Source organism: Amia ocellicauda, chromosome 9 (genome assembly GCF_036373705.1).
Source record: "Amia ocellicauda isolate fAmiCal2 chromosome 9, fAmiCal2.hap1, whole genome shotgun sequence".
NCBI classification, from domain to species: Eukaryota; Metazoa; Chordata; class Actinopteri; order Amiiformes; family Amiidae; genus Amia; species Amia ocellicauda.
The window spans coordinates 25,586,952-25,608,899 of record NC_089858.1 but is presented as its reverse complement, the minus strand read 5'-3'; the positions used below and the strand labels follow the sequence as shown (position 1 = coordinate 25,608,899).

Below are 21,948 nucleotides of genomic sequence, written 5' to 3'. Positions count from 1 at the left end.
ATGATACAGGGGTCTGAGGAAGAAAACCTGAAATTTCTATAGTCCCTGATGAAAAATGACCTAAATACATTTGCACAGTAATTTTGCAGTTTTTCAATTGCTGTATTGCGGTTTTACCCCAAATTTACTTTGCAGGTGAAACAAAGTGTTCCAGAACCTTTTATGAAAGTGGGGGTGATGGAGGCGGAGGGGGGGGGTGGCTGGGGTGGGGGGTTAACTGCAATGGACTTGAAAAAGGAAAATGACAGCATGTTGTGCAACACAGTCTGACACCATTCTGCACCCCAACTAATTTGTTTCCACAAGTAATAAGCACCTCTCCTGCTGCGATAAGAGGAGACACATAAGCCCCAAGCTGGGAGACTCTTAGACACAGCCTATCCTGAGTGCCCAGCAAATCATCAAGTTAGGGTGCTCTCGCACAGAGTGTGGCACATGGCACATTGATTTGCTGATGGTTGGTGGCCTTGGTCAATATTTTCCCCAGTCAGGGAGAATGGTCCTTCTCAAAGCACCAAACAAATTCCTAGTACGTCATGAGAAAAAGGTGTCTTATCAATTGAGATATCCAAAGAAACAAAAACATACTGGATTCTAGGGGAAAACATAATCTGAAAAAGCAATGGTTATTGTAGCACAAGATAAATTACACAGGCAGTAGTGATCATTCTGCACAGTATCCTCCTGAATCTAAGAATAGCCGCACTGCTGTTTCAAGCAGTTGACAGTCTACCCTGAGGTTTGTCTTGAGGTCCAAACAATAAATAAATAAACTATTCTTGCTCTTTAGCTGCAGCCCTTCCCCGTTGCTTGCCATTTCAATTTGCCTGTGCAGTTGAAATGAAAGCAGCAGCCACACTCAACTGTGGCGGCAGTTTCCTGCCTAGCAGTTTATCTACAGAGCCTTGAAACGGAAATGGCTGCCTCCACAGTGTGCAAACACCTCCGTCTCTGACGAAGCGTTTTAGCTGTCACGGTACAGCTGAGCTGTCGTCTGAACCCTCAGTGAGTTGATCCTCTGCCTGCACTAATCAACACTAATGGCAGAAGGACAAAAGATCAATCAGCACTGTCCTCATCGTTTGGGTGCATCCTCTTCCATGCTGATCACTAGACTTCCCTGAGCTGAGGAATGCAAGAGGAGACGCTCACCATCTGCCTGACCTCACTGCTTGGCCACTGTGTAAAGGTTACAAGGTGATCAAACCCAGGACTCCCCTCCTTGAACACCCACAGCCGATCTAGAACTTTTGTAATGGTTTCCAATGCCAAAGCCACCTGGGAGAAGCCTGTATCAAACACACAACTTAACTAGTTAATCTCTCATTGGGATTCCCGTCAGCCTCATCGGCAGGAGCGTAAGACATTGCACCGATTACCAGTGCTGATGCTTGCAGTGATTCTGCATAAGGGATTATGTAGTGCGTAGTTAAATTCTGCCAGGGCATTATTTCCATAAAAGGCCAATCCTCTCCCACATCACACTCAATGTATTATTTTCTCTGCTGAGGATTTTAATCACCTGTGAGTATTCCAGCTTCTCAAAAGCAAGGACTTGGACTGATACATTTCTGAGGCAAAACTGTCTGCCTGCCTCTAGCCCTGCCTCTAGATATGTTTAGGTATGGACTTTGTGCATACATAAATAACTGTGGGAGTGCTCTTCCGATTCATGTGAAATGTCAATGGAGAAGAAAACAAGGAAATGAACATCAATGAAATGGTCATGCATATTGAGCTTCTGCAATAGTTGTATTAATGAATTAGTGTTTAAGCTTTTGTCCATGTGCAATCAAATAACTACTTGTATATGCTTGGCAATAAATTAAATGTTTAATTAAGCTTTCCCACGTATCAGAAATATTTACTCTCATCATATACAGTATTAGATTTGATCCTAATAGCTAATCAGTGGATCCCCTTGTCAATGCCATGTACATTTCTTATTTTTTCAAAAAAAATATTGACAAAAATGTAATTATATCCTAAAATAGTTTGTACTTAGTATGTAATGTGATATGTAAGCAGTTAATGTCACTCTTGCTATCTTGTCTTTGATGGAAGAGGGAGGCCTGTAGAAATCCATACATATTCACCAGCCCCTATTAAAAAGCTTTAGAGGAGGTTGCTGTGACAGTTATTGCTTTTAATATCCCTATCAGGAGAGTGATAGAGGAGGCAGGGAAGTGCCACTAGGTTAAACCCTGCCTGCCCAAGTGAACAAGACAATTGTAATGAGAGTTTCCAGTCACAATAATGAATGCTTCACACCTGGATTTCTGCTGTTGTGAAGTAGTGCAAAAAGGCCCTTTCATTTGCAATGCATTTAATAGAAAGCTCCTTATGAATTTACAAGCCAGAAGGGGAAAAAGCTAAAGATACAACAAAGTCTTACATGTAAAAGATATAGATTTCATAAGGTCATGAGTCTTTAATATAATAGATACTCTAATCGACTAATTAAAAGCCAATGAGATAAAATGCCTTATCATCACCGCACAGGAGAAAACTGGCCTATTAGTTTATACAGATCCTCCTTTCAAAAGCATTCTGCAATACTGAACTCAACTTAGCTTTACCATGTGGAAATCATTATTATTTGCTGCATACAGGCTAAACATGAACATGTTATGGTAGTATAGAGTTGCAGAAGCCATGTAAAAAAGTTATGTTAAATGGGAATAAGCAAACAGCAAATTCACTGAACAGATACGAGTATAAACCCAGTCCCCTGGCCAAGATAGTCCGCAGTTTGAAGGCTGCTTTTCAAGTTGGTAAAAGTTTGAGATTGTATTTTTAACATCAGAAAACATCCATTTGGCTCCCTCATAGAACATTCCACAGGAAAATAGCACAACAGAGAATATCTAGGGCATTCGATTATGGTGTTTTTTGTGTTTTTTTCCCATTCAAAACTAACGTGTTTGTAATTTATAGTAGAAATGTGTGAACCTAAGATTTCTAATTTGCCAAAAAAAATGTATATTTCAATCCATATATTGACTTTATATGTTGTAAATATACTTTAGAAATGAACCTCACCATATACATTCAAAATATAAAAGAAATACAGAGTTCACAGACTAAAATATATTTCAAGAATAGCCCATATATTTTACCTATATTAAAAATATATTCCATATTGGTTTGTTTATGTTTCTTAAACCTTCCAAAAACAACACTCATTGTGATGTTTGGCCACACTATTTGTTTTGAACCACGCCTAACAAAAGGCAGCTTTTCCAATTGCCTGTATGAAAGTGGCGGTGATGTATGGCTGAGCCTCTCCCTCCTGGTAGCGGCTCTCTATCGATCACAGCCGCTCCACTCGGACAGGCCTGCGTGCCCTGGGCCCTGGGTAATTGAAGTCTTAATTCTATTAAAGGAAATTGATAATGCCATCGCTATTACCGCAAATGCAATCATCTGTGTAATTCAATCAGTCTACCTACCCCTTTTTGGAGAAACAATCATTCGTCACATTCACCATTCGAATTGCTCAAATTCAATTGCACCCTGCCTCCCTGGCAACCCCTTTATCAGCGTGGCCTGCAGTGCACCGTGGCAAAATCGCCGGAAATTATACCAAAGAGCAGGGAAGCTGTGGTTAAGTTTGTAAAGTTGTTTATTACTCTGTAATTATACAACAAAACAAGTATCAGACAAATTGTCCATAGTAGGTATTCAGAAAACAATATTTATGCTCAGTAATCTGACTGACAAATGCAATGTAGAGCTGTTATCTATTAGTGCTGCCAAGACTTCTTTCACTGTATGGAATTGTGATCACCTCCTGCTATTAGATGACAAACAAGTCACCCCCAATGCAATAAAAGAAACAGTGGTAGTATTCTGAATGAAGCAGAATCCAAGAATGGAGATCCTTAGAATTCAACTGAAATGTGTGCAACTCAGCAGGACGCAGCTGGCCATGCAAAGCAGCACACAACATGGCCGCGAAGTGAAAGGAGTACAGTGCACGGGCTTGGCACATCGCATTCGATACCATGTTTTGATCCCTTTCTTTGTTTTAAAAGTCTCCTCTACTCCAGGCACTCTTGAAGACCTACATTGTCTCCGAAATGTCACAAAGAATGACCAAAATAGAAAAACTGGAGTCAGTGCAGTGACCTCTCCTGCCTAGCGAGACTTTGAAACCTGCAGTACACAGTTCCTTCACCTGCTGCTCCTCTCCCTTCCCTGATTAAATATTTATTGTGCTTCTGGTGAAACATTGGTCGCTCTGATTTAAGGAAGTACATAGCGTATAGGGCAGGTGCTGGCATGTGGCATGGGCTCTCTGCTGGGTAAAGGGAGTTTTAAAATTGAAACCAGGACACTTTGGTTCCACGTCTTAGAAGTCCAAAGGAGGATAGTACAGCTGTTTAAACTGCACACTCTGAGCTGAAATCCGCCTGCTGCCTCTGGCCCAGTTCTCTCTCACTGTGTATTGTAGCACAAGGCCAATGTGAATGCAAGCAGGGGATGATCTCAAGGTAAAGTCACCCTGGCCGCCCCTGGTCCACTCAACCTGGGATTAGATGGTGTAGTGTGAAGACATTGAAACCTCATCTTTAGCTATACAAATAGATATCTCTCACTCTAGATAGAAAACACCTGTACTACAAACTGTCTCAGTCATCACCATTTGCTTGGCACTGCAGGTCAGGCCCAGTCTTTGCTTTGGTTCCCATATGTGATGAAATCAGGCCACAATTTGGATTTGGTCTACTGTGTGACTGGATTTTTTTTAAAACCCTACTTTTTATAGCAAGGATCCATTGGTTTCCATCCAAAGCACACAGTCATTGCCCCCTGCTACATTAATAGCTTGATGCAATGAGGCAAGCTTGGGATTATGATTCAGTGAGTATTAAACAGATTTTTCAGAGGCAGACCCATATGGGAATGCATCTTCACAGCGTGTATGAACTAAATATACATTCAAATCTTTAATTCAATTTATTATGAATGAGTTGTTTACACTGCTGCAGCCCCCCTGGTAAGCTGGGCATAGTTTTATATTGTTATTTCTGCTTAGATGGTCTTTGTCCGTGCTGCTGTGTATGTCCAGAGACATCTTCCTGATTTATATCTTTATTTTGGGCTGGCAATGACATGGTACTGTGGTGTCCAAGGTGTAGTTGAGGTAACCCTGAGTCAAAGTGGAGACACATCAAGCTAAGGGGTTCAAAAAAGTTACGTGTTTATATGCAAGTATATTCTTGAAATGCTGATGAGGAAACACTGTGTATGGGGGCTGACACAACACTTTGGCACTTATTTGTATAGTGAGGTAACCCTTGAGAGAAGGAACTTTACACATACAGATACCCACCCATAGATACACATTTATCAATAACCCTGTCACATTAAAATAAGCACATCCAAAAAATGTCCTAGCATTTCTGTCTGCGTCAGATGTACAAGGCCAAGCTAACAGATGAGATTAGTTCTGTTTTCACTCCATTCTTTGCTGAGTGTTTAGTCAAAGATGTTCATATTAATATGGCCAGGCTCTGTTTACTTATCTACAAACCAATAAATGGAGCTTAGAAGCAGGCTTTTATGGCCATTCGGTTGTACTCCAGTCAAGCAGCTTGAGGCAATGGCAAAAAGGCCAGTAATTTTGTTTACTATATAACCCATCAATAAACCACTTAAACAGATTAGGGGTGTTGTCTGTATTTCCTGCATCAATAATGGTTTTGATTAATAATGACAACCAGTACTGATTATGAACTTCCATATTAATTTAACGATTTATGAGTTGTTTATCTGATATCTATATCTCTATATATGTTACTGGCAGTGCTGTGGTTTATATGTTTGCAAATTATGTCTTTTTATAAAATATATAGAGAGAATATTTAATAGGAAACTGAAAAAAATAAAAAACACAGAAAAACAACACGACAGGAAATTAATATGAAAAAGCAGGAAGTTGCAGGTTTTACTGTATAAACTACTCCCTTAAGTTGCACAAATAGGTCCTAGTTTAACCACAATGGTAGATCAGAGGAAGCACAAAATACAACTATTATTAGTTTGTAACCCCATTGGTATTATCACTAGATTTTTTTGCCACAAGGGACAGGGCCTTATTGATGTACAATAGTTGTATAACTGCTGTTAAATCTGGGAAAGACACTGTAAGCCATCTTAAACCAAAAATAATAATAATTACACTTGTTTGTAATTGTATAGCTTGTATAAACATGACATAAGACAACCCACTGTCGTGTCTAAACATTGTTAGCAAGACATCTGGTTCAATAACCTCTTCTGAACTAGCACATATATTAAAGCACTTATTATCTCTATAAAGTGGAAGAGCTTACTACATTAATGTTATGATATGCATTTGGTCTATAAGTAATTAACATTTAATAACATTAAACAAAACAATACCTTATTTTTCTTTTGTAGTTTCAGTTTTGTTCTCAATGCAGGTTCACAGTTTACTTGACATCAAACTGTGCAGTGCATATGGTTGCCGTGATCTCTCCATTACACATTTATGATGACTGCAGGTATGTCTTGTAACATTAACAAAGTAGGAATTATATCAGCCCTGGCACAAGAACTGACACATTTTGTGTTCCATGTCATCCATTTATATGCATACAAGATAATACTATCCTCATTTACACAGCATGCATATATGATCATGTTAAAATCTTAGACTGATATTCAGCAACAAACACTCATGTCAATTACCATATTTTAGGGGAAAAACACATTATATTCGTAACTAAAAGACGAGAAGACAAAAGGACGGAATACAGGATGTAGAAGGGAGGCAGCAGCTGTGGTGGTTTTCTTGATGGTTTCTGTTCACTTCTTATGCACAGATGCTACATTCATAATTATTTAATCATTTCAAAACCAGTCAGTACAGAGAAAAGGATTACACTATGTTCTGAGGTTAAATGAAAAATAAATAAATGAACAATGAATGAATGAGACATAACTCAGGTCACGGCTTTTCAGTGGGGGATGTCAGTGGACATACATTTCTCAATAGGAGTGAAATTTACCAAAAAAGGACAGAAGTAATTTTTAGGGATTCCCATTTTGGACTAGATGTGCTGATTCAGATATTCTGAGGAGGACCAAAGTGTTTTGTTCCATGCTTAGCAAAGACGCACTCAAGACCCTGCTTAGAGCAATTCCATTTAGACAACTCCTGCATAAAGGAGGTGTGGGACTTTCTGTTCCCATTACAGATTATAATGCACATATTAATTAGTAGTAGTAGCATTATTATTGAATTATTTTCACACACAAGGTTTCAGATTCAAACACAAGGGGTGTTTTATAACAAGCAAATTGTCTGTTTTAGCAAATCCGAATTCCCATGTTTACAGTTCCCTGCCTGTAAAAGCCAACAGGGGAATAGGAGGATGGTCTTGGTGGAAGTGGTGGGATTTCGTCTGGGATGCTCTGAGAACCAGCTGGAATGTTACTTTCCTTTCTTGTGACCAGAGCCAAATTACAGTGTTTATATTGATCAAAACACACTTAGAAGCTCCCGAGTGGCTCATCAATGAAACCCTCCCACTGAATTGCCTGATGATAACTGGAAATTGCAGTTTCAAACAAAAGGCTGATGCTTTTTTCTGGGTCTTATTCAGAGTTCTCAGCAGCAGAACAAAAAACAAAAAGGTGTATGTAGAGCTTTTTCATGTAGTGTCAAATAAACCCCAAGTGACTGAAAGTTGCTTAAAAACACCACATTTTTAATGATGTATACAAGCAAATAAATAGTGGCAGCCAACATGTTGTAACAAAGCCCCAAACATTTACTGTCAGGCCTATGCCTACCTTTATACATCCAGTCTCCCAGAGACTGGAACTACTTTCATATTATTTACATCATAATGCAGAGATTGACAGAAACAGTAAGAGAACTACAAAAGTACCTGCTGAAAGGCATACGATGGAATGCAAATGTAATTCAATTTGCAAGACTAAGGAAAAAGCCACCCAACCCAGTGCCCTCTATCCCACAACACTAACTGTATTTTTATATATAAATAGTTAATAAAACCTACAGAAAAGAAAAAAAATCACTCCTCCAACCGCTGACTCTGTATGAGTCCTCTTTCAGTTCAATTTGCTTATTGTGTATGCAATGTTCAGTTAATCATGTCAGCTAACTGCATTGTTGCGAAGAGCCTTGGCATTAATTAATCAGACAAAAGCAAAATAAACGTCTTAATCTAATTGTGCTGCTCCTTGACTCTGATTTTAAGCAGAAAAACCTAATTATGTGATATTGGAAAGGCCAGGGTGAGAGGAAGTTCAGAGTCTGTGTGATTGTTTTTGTCTGCGAGTCAACACTGTCACAACATGGGGGCTCACTTGCCTTGGGTGTGCTTTACTCCTCGTTATAAAGTGCCCGGGGATGCTCTGCAGAAAGGGAATAAGAGTCATGACACCTATCATAACCTAAGACTTTTATAATGGACAGTTTCTCTAGGTGCTCACATTTGCATATACATATAATATGGAAAATTGTGCCTCAGGATGCAAAAATATCACCTGATTGCATATAATAAATCAGCTCCAGAGCAAAGGGTGTTTTTTTGGATGAAAATTTGTTGTTTGATGTCTGGTTAACTGCTTATGGTCAAAATCATAATTATATAACATATTGAAAAGCATTTTCAATATAAAAAATCTGACCAGTGTCTAATTTTCCATGAGGGCCCCCCAGAATTCATATGATCCTAAGACCTATTACATTTTACATTAATACCACACACATTCATCCAGCAAAGATGTTAGTATTGTTAGTATTGTATAGAAAACTCCAGAATAATTTCCAAAGACTTACTGGCCAGATACTGTTGTATTGGTGTCTGCTCCAGTTCGTGCTTGGTGTTGTTTTGCATATGTATTATTATATCCATGTCCTGGCAACTCTTATTACTATAGCAAGGCATTGGATCAAGCTTTAACATTGATGCACAGCCTGTTTTGCAGTCTTTCAAGGCCTGGTATCACTAGCTCATTTTTTTTTCAGTAATCCAGGAGCTTGTGTAGCTGCAGCCATGTAAAGAATTGTTGAATTTATAACATCAGGTGAGTGTGCAGGTCACAGGGAGGAGGCTGCCATGGTAACTGCCCATAGTTCAGCCATAGCAAACACCACAGAAGAGGAGGGCAATTAGCTGTTGATTAGTGTGTGGCCCAGGCTTGGATAGGAAATCCTTCTGTAACACAAAAAGCTGGGAGGTCTAGGAAGGATCCTGGTTTCACTGTTATTTCAAATGTGAACAGCCTTAGAAAAAGAAAAATGTGTTTTGTAAATAACAAGATGTGGGAATATTTACCTTTATCAAAAATAATAATGGTCTAATGTCACTCCAGCACAATCCTGCATTACGCCTGGACTCTCTGACCTTGATTTACATTGATATTTTGTGCCACATTTTATACTCTCCCCTTCCACTATCTTCTTTTTTGTGGTCGTCTCTAAGGGTGTGCAAAACTAGTGACTGAGGCTATCAAATGAAGGGGCGTAGATGAGAAAATGGACTGGTAGTACTGGGAATCAAATTCAGGCATACGATCACATAGCAAGCTCAGGGAGGTGGCCCCATAATGGAAAATTCCTCTCATTGCCTCACCTCAAGCACCCTATCGTGAGTAATTCATTGCTAATGCCTGAACAATATTTATCAAATTACAGCTTCAGATGTTGTTCAGGTACCATCTTTGGCTTGGTAATGATTCTCAGAAGTGTATTACTTGTTTGCAAGGTACTGTACTCACAGGGTTTAAGAGCGGGCAGCAAGGTTTTAATACATGTGTGTGTGTGTGTGTGTGTGTGTGTGTGTGTGTGTGTGTGTGTGTGTGTGTGTGTGTGTGTGTGTGTGTATGTCTGCCTGGCTATCTATTTATGGGCAGGTTTCCTGATGTTTTTCACTAAGCCAGATATGAAACACTCACCGATGACACACAACTTCTGCACAGCGGCCCAGTCTAGCCATTTCTTTGAGCCTGGAGTGGAGGAAGACTTCTTATTTCCCTGCGTCTCTATGTATATGTAAACAAATGTCCAACTGGCAGTGCATAGTGCTGCCTCACCAGTGCCTGCTTTTATAACCTAATGTTGCATGACCCCTTTGGATGTTACCTGAGCAACTATTCTTGTACATAGCGCACAAATCACACACACTTTAGCTCACTTTAGAGAATATTCAGCTTTATGCTGATGGTAAAAATAAATAAATAAATACAAAATCCTGGCATGCAGCCTTATTAAGCCGATTCTGTAATCATTAAAATGACTATTTTCCCCTCTTGATTAAATGTTTTTGTTTAAATGTTTTGAGTAAATGCCAATAAACATGCTTAACACACACAACACACTTCATACCAATTCAAAATAAACCTTTCCAAACAACACTGGTCAGTCTTTTCATTTTAAGACTGGGTTTGGGATATAAGTGGCTGCTTTGCTTGTTTCAGTATATGGTTGCAAATTAGAGATGAATTTTACCAACCAAAAATAAAAGTTCAGGAAATATGAATTACTATATTTCATGTAAATTCCTGCTATAAAGACCCTTTCCTTAAACATACTAAATTGTTACCAGATGCCACTAAGCAAGACTGTCTGGTTTTGGGCCCACTAACTCACCAAAGCTGCATCCAGTCCTCTCTCATTAGACTGCAGCCGAACCCCCGATTTAGGCCTTTCAAGAGTCTCTTTCAGCCCAACACGGTGATTACAATTCAGCATTTCAGGGGCTGCAATGCTCTTCCACAGCAAGACTGGCAGAGCTTCAGAGTGCTGCCCAGCCCACAGTGGCCCGGCCTGCATAATTACACTTTACACTCAGCAATTTCAGCACGCCAGTCTAAAAATATCTAATAACAGATTTCATTTTATGTCTTAATTGTTCATCTTCAGCCTGCATGAAAAATGACTGACGTCAGAGGCCGTAACAGTCATCTCCAACCAGTATCTCCACTTGTTTGCCTGATAAAAGGCAATAAAGCTCTGTGCACAATAACCAGAAGGAAGTTATTTTGCATCGCATTGGATATTAATTATGTCAGTTAGTTTTGTGCCGTAATAAACGTAGTCTGTATTCCTCATTTATGTTCTTCAACATTGTGGACTGAACACTCAAACACACACACATTACTGTTTTTCCATCTTTGAATCGGATCATTACGCCAATATGCCAATGGTTGGGTCAAGTAAGTAAATAGGTAAACTGGCACAGTTCTTCTGAAAATATGTTTATTTGCATACAGGAACATCCAGTAGGTATTCATTTCATACTGAATGAGGATGTTTTTGCTGGAACCAATCTTGCAAACACATCCCTGCTTTTTTTTTTTTCTATCCCAGAGAGCCAATCTCACAGTAAATGAAGCAAGCTCAGGCAACCCACTACCCTGATCAATAGCTTTTAATCCTCTGATACACACATGCTGCGCTGGCTAAATTGCAAGTGGCTGTGAACAGGCACAGGCCCTGACTGGCCAGGTGGGCATCGGAGATGGGGTCTATGTGACTGCAGAGGGAGGGAGGGAGAGGATGAAGGGGTGGGCAGGGGAGGCCCGTCGTCAAGTGTAAGATATCTGTTGCTTTCACTGTTCACAAAATACCCCCAGAGGGAATGAAGAGATCGAGCCTGCTTGTCTCTCCAGCACATTACTCAAACAGTCTCTGTGGGAGAGCTCCTTGGATCGATACAGCATAGGAGCAGTCTGGTATCTGGTGTGGGAAATTCAGGATGGGTGTGTAAACTCCCTGTCTGAGTTTCAGCGCATACTTTGGCTACTCGTAAAACTCCCAGAATGTGCTCTGGTGTCACAGAAAAACTCCCAGGGGTGTCCTCTCAGAGTGATTGGAGCACACTGGCTTCTGCAGCTCAGGAGCTGGCGTCTGGTTTATCATACACAAGCTAACAGCGCAAAAAAAGTCTAAATATTTCCTTTGTGCTTCGTAATTATTATAATTATTATTATAGTAATTTTTTTTTTTGCTTGCTATAGCATATTTTGCTGAATGTTGATAAATAAATACAAATATTTATGTATGGATGTCTACATTTTTGAAGGGCAGCATTTAAAGATTTGAAATTGTGAACATTAAATAGAACCAAAGCAACACCTGTAGGATCCTGGGTTACTCTCAAACTGTCTGTGCCAATACATACAATATGGATGGAGTAGAAAAAGTGTAGCTCAGTCTCTCACTTTTTGGCACAAGGGTTACTGCCAGTGATAGCCCTGTCTGAAGCTCTCACGATGTACTCGCTCAGCCCCAGAGTAACACGTGGTGGGGATTAACGAATGGTCCATCAAATCCCATTTTCATTTAATAGTCAACCTTTTTCACTGAACGAGTACACATAATCACAGCATGAACAGAGCCAATTAACACACAGATGCAAAACAGCAGGGTAAGCAAGAGACACACAGACACTGCAGATATACATTATTATTATTATTATTATTATTATTATTATTATTATTATTATTATTATTATTATTATTATTATTTATTTCTTGGCAGACACCCTTATCCAGGGCGACTTACAAAATATAAGCAAAAGACAAAGTGCAAAAATACAGTGCAGTTCAAGACATAAAACATTACAAATTCCAATTTACATAATACAGACATACACAGGTCGACTGATTAGATAGGGACAAAAACTGCTAAGTCGTGTACCCCTCATGTTACTCCTAGGGTAAGGCATATAATGGTCGTTTTTGAAAAGTGGGGACTATGGAAACTGTTAGCTTTTTATGGAAAGCAGGTGTTTAATACAATCAACACTGTTTTACATTTGATTGTAATACACTACATTAAACAGAAGAATATGCCAATACACCAACTTCTAGCTTGAAGAAAAATATTTGCTATAAAGGGTGTTTCATTGTGTCTTCCAGGCTTTTCACACATTGTGCATATATAGGCTTGCTGCATATCACTGAAGAGGGACAAAGAGACACCTCTACACCGCAGAACTACTCTCTTGACTTAGATACATTTTAGAGATTCTTAACAGAACACCAGCCTCTCAAGATGGGCTAATAACTATGTACACAAGGGAAACAATGACAATAGGTGGGCACACATTGTGTAAGCACTCAACGAAATTGAAGTTGAGATCAGGGTTAACTTGGCTATCGCATGTAGCACACGGTCCCCATCCCCCTTTGTAATTTCATTAGGTGTTAAATCTCAAGGCACTATATCTTACTGCATAACATAGTCTACAAGCCATGCAGAAAAGACACAGCTGAATAAAAGCCAAGTCTGCATGGGCTGAGCTTGCTTATACCCGAGCACACCAACCCTCAGCCACCTCATCCATCCAAGTGCGAGATATAATAGTATACTCTCACTGCTAATTTATTCCTTCCAGTGCACCAACAGATAACCCTACCCTACCCTACTGTAACCACAGTCCTGCCACTATAAAATGTGCTCTCTTAAACACTGGAGAATTGTCCAATTCGAAAAACGCATTTCAAAAAAGTTATAAATTGATTTGTATGTTAATGAGGGAAATAAGTATTTGATCCCCTATCAATCAGCAAGATTTCTGGCTCCCAGGTGTCTTTTATACAGGTAACGAGCTGAGATTAGGAGCACTCTCTTAAAGGGAGTGCTCCTAATCTCAGGTCATTACCTGTATAAAAGACACCTGTCCACAGAAGCAATCAATCAATCAGATTCCAAACTCTCCACCATGGCCAAGACCAAAGAGCTGTCCAAGGATGTCAGGGACAAGATTGTAGACCTACACAAGGCTGGAATGGGCTACAAGACCATCGCCAAGCAGCTTGGTGAGAAGGTGACAACAGTTGGTGCGATTATTCGCAAATGGAAGAAACACAAAATAACTGTCAGTCTTCCTCGGTCTGGGGCTCCATGCAAGATCTCACCTCGTGGAGTTTCAATGATCATGAGAACGGTGAGGAATCAGCCCAGAACTACACGGGAGGATCTTGTTAATGATCTCAAGGCAGCTGGGACCAAGAATTGGTAACACACTACGCCGTGAAGGACTGAAATCCTGCAGCGCCCGCAAGGTCCCCCTGCTCAAGAAAGCACATGTACAGGCCCTTCTGAAGTTTGCCAATGAACATCTGAATGATTCAGAGGAGAACTGGGTGAAAGTGTTGTGGTCAGATGAGACCAAAATCAAGCTTTTTGGCATCAACTCAACTTGCCGTGTTTGGAGGAGGAGGAATGACCCCAAGAACACCATCCCCACCGTCAAACATGGAGGTGGAAACATTATGCTTTGGGGGTGTTTTTCTGCTAAGGGGACAGGACAACTGCACCGCATCAAAGGGACGATGGACGGGGCCATGTACCATCAAATCTTGGGTGAGAACCTCCTTCCATCAGCCAGGGCATTGAAAATGGGTCGTGGATGGGTATTCCAGCATGACAATGACCCAAAACACACAGCCAAGGCAACAGGAGTGGCTCAAGAAGAAGCACATTAAGGTCCTGGAGTGGCCTAGCCAGTCTCCAGACCTTAATCCCATAGAAAATCTGTGGAGGGAGCTGAAGGTTTGAGTTGCCAAATGTCAGCCTCGAAACCTTAATGAATTGGAGAGGATCTGCAAAGAGGAGTGGGACAAAATCCCTCCTGAGATGTGCAAACCTGGTGGCCAACTACAAGAAACGTCTGACCTCTGTGATTGCCAACAAGGGTTTTGCCACCAAGTACTAAGTCGAAGGGGTCAAATACTTATTTCCCTCATTAACATGCAAATCAATGTATAACTTTTTTGAAATGCATTTTTCTGGATTTTGTTGTTGTTATTCTGTCTCTCACTGTTAAAATACACCTCCCATTAAAATTATACACTGATCATTTCTTTGTCAGTGGGCAAACGTACAAAATCAGCAGGGGATCAAATACTTTTTTCCCTCAATGTATCTGCTGCCTGTTGTGCTTGGGGTTTTGTTGTAGATGATCTCTACAAAAAAGACTACTCAAGGTTTCAAAGCAGTGCTCTATATTTGTACAGTGTATACTGCTTATTAATTAAACTTTTTATATATAATACACAACAAATTGATTGCTTGCTAGATTTGAATTAAACCCAATCTCTTTATCTACATATGTGCATACACCTAAAGCTCCCCAGGTCTAATTGGGCAAATGGAAACCTTTTTCAGATGTGAATCAGTTGCTGATTTAATAATTGGAAACCTTCCAGAATTACAGCACAAAATTAAAGATGACTACTTCAGCCACCCACAGGTTTTAAGCAGTTCTCCTGAACAGGCACTGTACTAACAGCCCCTCACAAATATAAACAGAGAAAAATAAACATTCTTAAAAATAGCTAAAGGCATCTGATTTGCATGATTTGTACCATAATGTGGGGATATTCTTTTTTGAAAAGCAACAGACTGTAATCAATGCTCAGCGGTTTAAAGTTGAAAAACAAGAAACTCCCATATATATTAGGGCTATTGGAAGGATAAATACTATGTGCTGCTATGTGCTGCTTTTCAAACAACAGTCTGAAATATGAAAAAAAAAAATGAAAAAAAAAAAAAAAAAAAAACTCGGGGTCTGCTAATTATCTTGGCTAAAACCATTTCCTAGTAATGGCTTAGATTAAGGATGCCATCCCTGCTAATCAATGACTGTTCTGCATGTCATTATTTATCCATTAACCATGCATTAGGGAAGTACTGCATCAATTTAAGGAGAAAGAAATAAACATTGCTGGTCAACAACATGCTAACAATGCTGTTTGTTTTCATTCATTTTCATGTATTTCTTTAAACAAACCGAGAACCTCATAAAATACCATGTAACAGAAATATCTGGGTTGTGGTTTACCATGATACATTTGCTCTGACTATAAGAATGATCATGCCTTTCTTATGTTTTATGAGATCATACTCCACCTGACTCCAGATTCATCATTTGTGTGTCATGCCTAAACTCAACATTAAGCTGAAACATGAGCAGTTCATATAAAAGTGATGTAGTCACAATATTCTGGTGAACTTCAAAGATTGGTAGAGTTATTGTGGGGGTGTGAGTGGATGCAAATATTAGAGAATATCACCATTATACCAGATAACAAAAACAACAATAATAATAACAATAACAGAAGTTGGGTGGTCTTCTTCAGTTTGACTAATATATTTTTAAACCACTTAATCACTTAATCCATCTGTAATCTCAAGGTAGAAGAACGGTCAACGTTTTAAATTGGCCTTCAGGAAGTTAGTAGAAAAGGTGCCACATTTCCATCCACCACATTAAAGTAAAGATAATAGCTTTTGCTATGTAGTTCAAAACTACATCCTTGCACAGAAAAGTACATCAGACAGAAGGTTTTGGAATTTGGAAAACAAGCTAATTTTTAAATTCTGACCTGGAGTGACCGGGAGGAATCCTGACAGGTCGTGTACAATATACTAGGCTGATACATGTCATTTTTTGGAAATGTTAGCACTGCAAAAGCATGATACATTTACCGATGTATGTACTGATGAATTTGTATTTAATCAGAATCAGATCCTAGCACAATTGCCTTTATACCTTTCTAAACTTCCCATAGTGTAATCACTTTCCTTCCATTATAAAACAAGGAAACCAGCAAACGTTTATTTAACTATTTGTCCATTCATTTGTTCAATTGCACTCTATACATATACACGATTAAACTTAACATAAAAAAATTGACATACTAAAATTGAAGATCATAAAGCTAATTGAACTTAACAGCCATATTAAAATATAGAGAATTATTGAAGTCGCAACAATAATGGCAACATTGAGTAATATTGTGTATCCTAGTGTAATTGGCCTATTTGGTTTCAATGCACTTAAGAGTGTAGCATCTGTTACAAGTTTAATTCACAGCTACACAGCACAAGCAATACAGGCTACATGTCTAGATTCCAAATTATTTAATTATTTAATTGTCAGGTAAAAGGGCGACTTCCCTTTTAATTGATTTATTTATGTATTTAACGTGTAGCTACAGAAACAGGATCTCTTTGACAAATCAAGTTATGGATATTCCCGTTGTAAGTAAATTACCACTTTCCTCCTGGAAACAAGACACTCTCATGTATTCTATTTCATATATTAGCACCTATTCTATTATTTAACGGTGCATGGAGTTCACCGTGACTTGTCAATGGTGAGGCTGGCGTTGGTTTAAAAAACATCTACAATAACATAAATCTTGAATCATACAACAAAATAAAAAAGTCTAGAAAATCCCAAGTGGACCCGCCTGGTTCATCTATTTCCACACCACATCTAACGTATGTATTCTCCCTTTACTGGCTGCGCATGTACAGTAACCTTAAATGCTGACTCCCACAAAAAAGCACACAATTAGCAAGTTAATGGGCCGCTGGCTTCCTTTTAATTAACGGAACACATTAAGTAATTTACTTTGCATCTTTGTTAAAATCCCCGCCAGTGTTTCACCCTTCAGCGTGCATTAATAATTATTGGTAGCCTATAGATTACTTATTATTATTATTATTATTATTATTATTATTATTATTATTATTATTATTTTATACCAGCAGCTGAAAAACGCGTGTACTGTATCATATATGGTTGAAGTAATAATGAACCACGCCTTGATGAGTCAAAAGCTCTTTAAATGAGGTGTCCACATGATATAACATTTTAATAATGTTTAAATCCTGTCATATGTTTTATAATGAACATAACATGTAAAGACACTTTCGCTTTTATTTACTACTACTACTACTACTACTACTACTACTACTACTACTGTGAGCTGGAGTAGTAGTATCGATAGTAGTATAACTAACAGTAAGTATGTTTTTTATTGTCTAAACGAGATAAAGGATAACATTTGCTTTAGTTCACTGTAAAGGCTTTAGACAACGAACTGGAAATATTTCCTGGACTATGCATACAGATCATCATTAAAATATGATAGCGAAGCATCACAATAGACTGAGAAATATTACCTACTACCTCCGTAAATTACTGGAGAGCTCGAAGCTGTATTGTATCGTGTAAAGCCAGTCTGCTTCAGACCATAACGCCAAACTACACAAAAAACAAAGCATGCATAAATCATGTTCTGCTCTTGTTTAAGCTGCTTCCCCAGATGCCTTGAGCATCGGACCTCTGTGACAGCATCTCGGTAGAAAAACGACGGCTCTAGCATTACTACAGAAAGCACTGCCCGGATTTCGACACAATCATTTTCTTGCAGTTTTAACACATGCAAATTAAGGCAGGGAGTATTCAAATCACACCGGCGTGGTTTACGCGTTTGTTGGCATAAAAAGATGAACTAAATGACCTGATACATATAAAAATGCAGAAGCAGGAAATCTTTCTCTTTATCCGTGTGATCTGCGAAAATGTGAGTTAGTAAATGGCAGCTCCAACGTGGTCCTGTTTGCCCCATTTCCTTTATCCTTCCGTCATACTACTATTACAATGAACATGAAAAAATAAAACAATTGCACATACCATTTACCGGAGACACAGCCGAGGCGTGTGGAGATTAGAGCAGATCTCAGTCAGACTGCTCACTTTTCCCTCTACGGGGCAGGGTGCTTTCGGTACGCTCCCACTCCATGTAGACAAGGCAAAGGGTCCATTGACTCGCCTGGACTCACAGTTCCGCTCACTGAACACAGCTTTTCCAGCACCACCGGTCTTGAACAGCTCCATTGACGTCACCCTCGGCGCGGACGCCACGCCCTTAAAAGTGACCGCAGCCAATCGCGGCGCAGCTCTTTCACCAGACTGGCGCCGCTGCCGGCTGGCCACGCCCCTCGGAGCACCTCCCCCTGACCAGGCACTTGATTGGGTGAAACCTGATAGCAGAGACTGAACTAGTTGCATGCTTGTCTTTCTACACACTTTTAATGTCAAATTGAGGTTTATGGCTTTAATAGTAAAACCAAATATTTTTTCATTCAAAGTGTCCTTTCCTAACAATAAAACAGAACTTTTAAAGCGACAGTACATTAGCAGAGCGCTACTTTTCCCAGCAGACCTTGCAGTCGTTCAGCTTCAGTGAACTACATTTCCCAGAAAGCCAGTGGTGTACACTGGGTCTCCATAGCTACCACACGCTGGTTCCCGTGTCCAGGAAGGAGAAGGTAAGAGCTCAAATAGTTTGCGATTGGTTAAAATGATCATTAGTGTTTTGCACTTTAAATAGGTTAACCATTACACACATACTGTGCTCGTCACAATGACTCGCATATAGAAGTTATTAAAGAGATATTGACTCAAATCCGAAACTAGAAAAAAAAAAACTGAATCTGACACACAAAATACAATGTATTCACAGACCTGTTTTTAAATTAGAGACCGTAGCTAAGGTACAGCAGGCTGTATTCAACCAGCTAGTAATAACCAGTATAATAACTATGCCATGTGGGATGCATTGACACAACACGCAAGGATATCGCCAGGTTTCTTACACAGTATTTTCTGAGCTTGTAGAATACGATTATTTTATGGTAAAAGTCTTAACAACGTGTTTTTGCGAGGGATACATATCTGGGTTGCTAAAAATAATGCACTGGTAAAAATAAAAAATAGAAAAAGTCAAATTAAACACTTAAACATACGCGATAACACAGGCTCAGATCTAGTCCTCATAATCCAAATGCAAGTAGGTACAATTAATGATAAACACATCAGTACTGTGACGAAGTATATGAACTTCTTGATATATATATATATATATATATATATATATATATATGTGTGTGTGTGTGTGTGTGTGTGTGTGTGTGTGTGTGTGTGTGTGTGTGTGTTCTAGCACTGCTGTGTCTTTAGATTACATCAAATACATAAATGTACAACAAAACTAATCTAAATCACACGTTTTGACAATATTACGTTAGATATAATTCGAATCGATTGGGTTAGTTCGGTTTATACCGTTTATTTCCAAATAATGCAATGACCACGTGAATCATTAGCTGGATCAAATTGGGAACTCTAGGCCTCAAACATAATTTATTGGTATACTATTAAGTTTATATTGAACTACGTATTGTAATTTTAAAGCATATTAAACAAATTAGCTTCCATATTAGGCTAGAGACGTTTCCAACCATCTTCACACATTGCTGCATTCAGGTAGGAAAGGTAATACAACTGTACTAAAAGAAAACAAGTGATATGTACAAAATAAAGCACCCCTCTTGTAAACTGTCCTTTACCAAAGCTATGTATTTTTTAGTATAATTATTATACAGGGTACACACAATTACGCATATTGCTTTCTTTGAATGCCCTGTGATGGTTTAAATGTCTAATCTGTAAGAAGGTGAAAGAGTCAGGCATAGTTTCTGTGCTGCCTTCCTTAATCAAATTGTGCTCTAAGATGATACACCCCACATTTTGAAATTACAAAATGTTTAAGAGATAACGGTTGGCAGCTGATTGGATAGGATTTGGGCATTTTGCACAACATTGTAGCTAATCAAATTGTGGGAGCACAGGGCTCAGTGTGCTGGTATGCAGCTGAAAAGATAAAGTAAAACTTCAAGACTATCAAAACTAACTAGTAACCATAGATGTGAGAGACAATATTTTGAGGGACTGTTTTATTTAGCAACTCACAATATTGTAACTTATTTTTGATCCTGATATGAGGTGACCAATTCATATTTCTTGATACTATTTATTTAAAGCCCTTTATTTTATTCTTGACATTACTGTCATTAGCAGTCCAATCGATCAGGCTGTCATTACATCTCGGCCTAAGTCCCTAATGATACTGCTTTCTCGATCACTCAGCTCATTTGCTTTCCAAAGGCTAACGATGCAGCCTGTTTTGGCAAGGATGTGCCTTCCCACTGTTCGGACATATATCTGTGCATTTATTTAGGATTCAGGGCATGTTTTGTCCCTCTCTCCCAAGCTTGAATGCCTAGTTTGAATCCACGTGTGAGGAGAAAGACGTACACCATCCTTCCAGCAGAGAACTACAGTCAGAAGATATTAGCACTCTTTTCTTGCACCCGCTTGCTCTAGACCGGTGGCTATGATATAATTAACTGATCTGTCAGTGGCTGGGACATGAAGCAGGAATAGCATGGGAGTGTTGCACACTTGACCCAAGTGTCCCCTGTTCTGATTGGCTGGGCCACTGGGGAATCCTCAGTACTTCATGTCTGACACTTTATCATGCATTAGTCTGACTCATTCCTCTTAGTGTCTTATTTGATATGGTTTCTTTAATGTAATCAATCATTTGTGTTTGAACAAGATGCAGTTTATTTAGTTTCACATTACTACCAAATTTTCTGACACTTTCCATTATTTCACTATAAATACATAAAATGTGTAAAATGTAAAATATCTGAAAAACAATCTATTACCACATTTCAATAACCCAATAACTTCGATCCAATCCACAATTAATTTGTTTCACAATTAACATGAAGAAGACTTGTATTTAGAAAACAAGGCAATAGTCTATCACTGGGAATAAATTTGCCATTTGAGCAATTAGTGAGTGCAGAAATTAAATTTTTAAAAATTCAAACTGTGATGTGATCATTTTTTGATAGTTTCCATATAACATGTGTGAAAACAATAACATATGGCTACCTAAGGTATACACCTGGGCAGAGCATTGAGTGTATTGACCAAACAGTGTAGGAAGCATTCCTAAATCCCTGGTGCCTATTCCAACATAGAGAGCAATTACTTGACTTAAAGGAAGTTGCTGTCTGATGATCATCAGAGTTGTGTTAGGTATTTATAGCAGTGACACAAGCTAGAGGCAAACTGCTATAGTTGTGAAGAGGGATATTCCCTTATATCATGTACAGCAAACTACAGAGGTTCAGATCAGATAAGCAAAATGACAGTTGATGAAGAGGAATGTGACAGGTCTAAAAACGAAATTGAAAGACTTGACTGTCTGATTTTGAGATGTGAG

The 21,948-nt window shown here is 39.0% G+C and overlaps 1 protein-coding gene across 1 annotated transcript in view; it reads right to left on the bottom strand.

The window, feature by feature from the left end:
* smpd3 (sphingomyelin phosphodiesterase 3) overlaps positions 1 to 18,674 on the bottom strand; it is a 61,421-nt gene extending 42,747 nt beyond the window's left edge. The window contains exon 1 of the mRNA XM_066713866.1: positions 18,504 to 18,674. The gene's annotated coding sequence lies outside the window, so the exon portion shown is untranslated. The remainder of the gene's footprint in view (positions 1 to 18,503) is intronic.
* Positions 18,675 to 21,948: the final 3,274 nt, after the last annotated feature.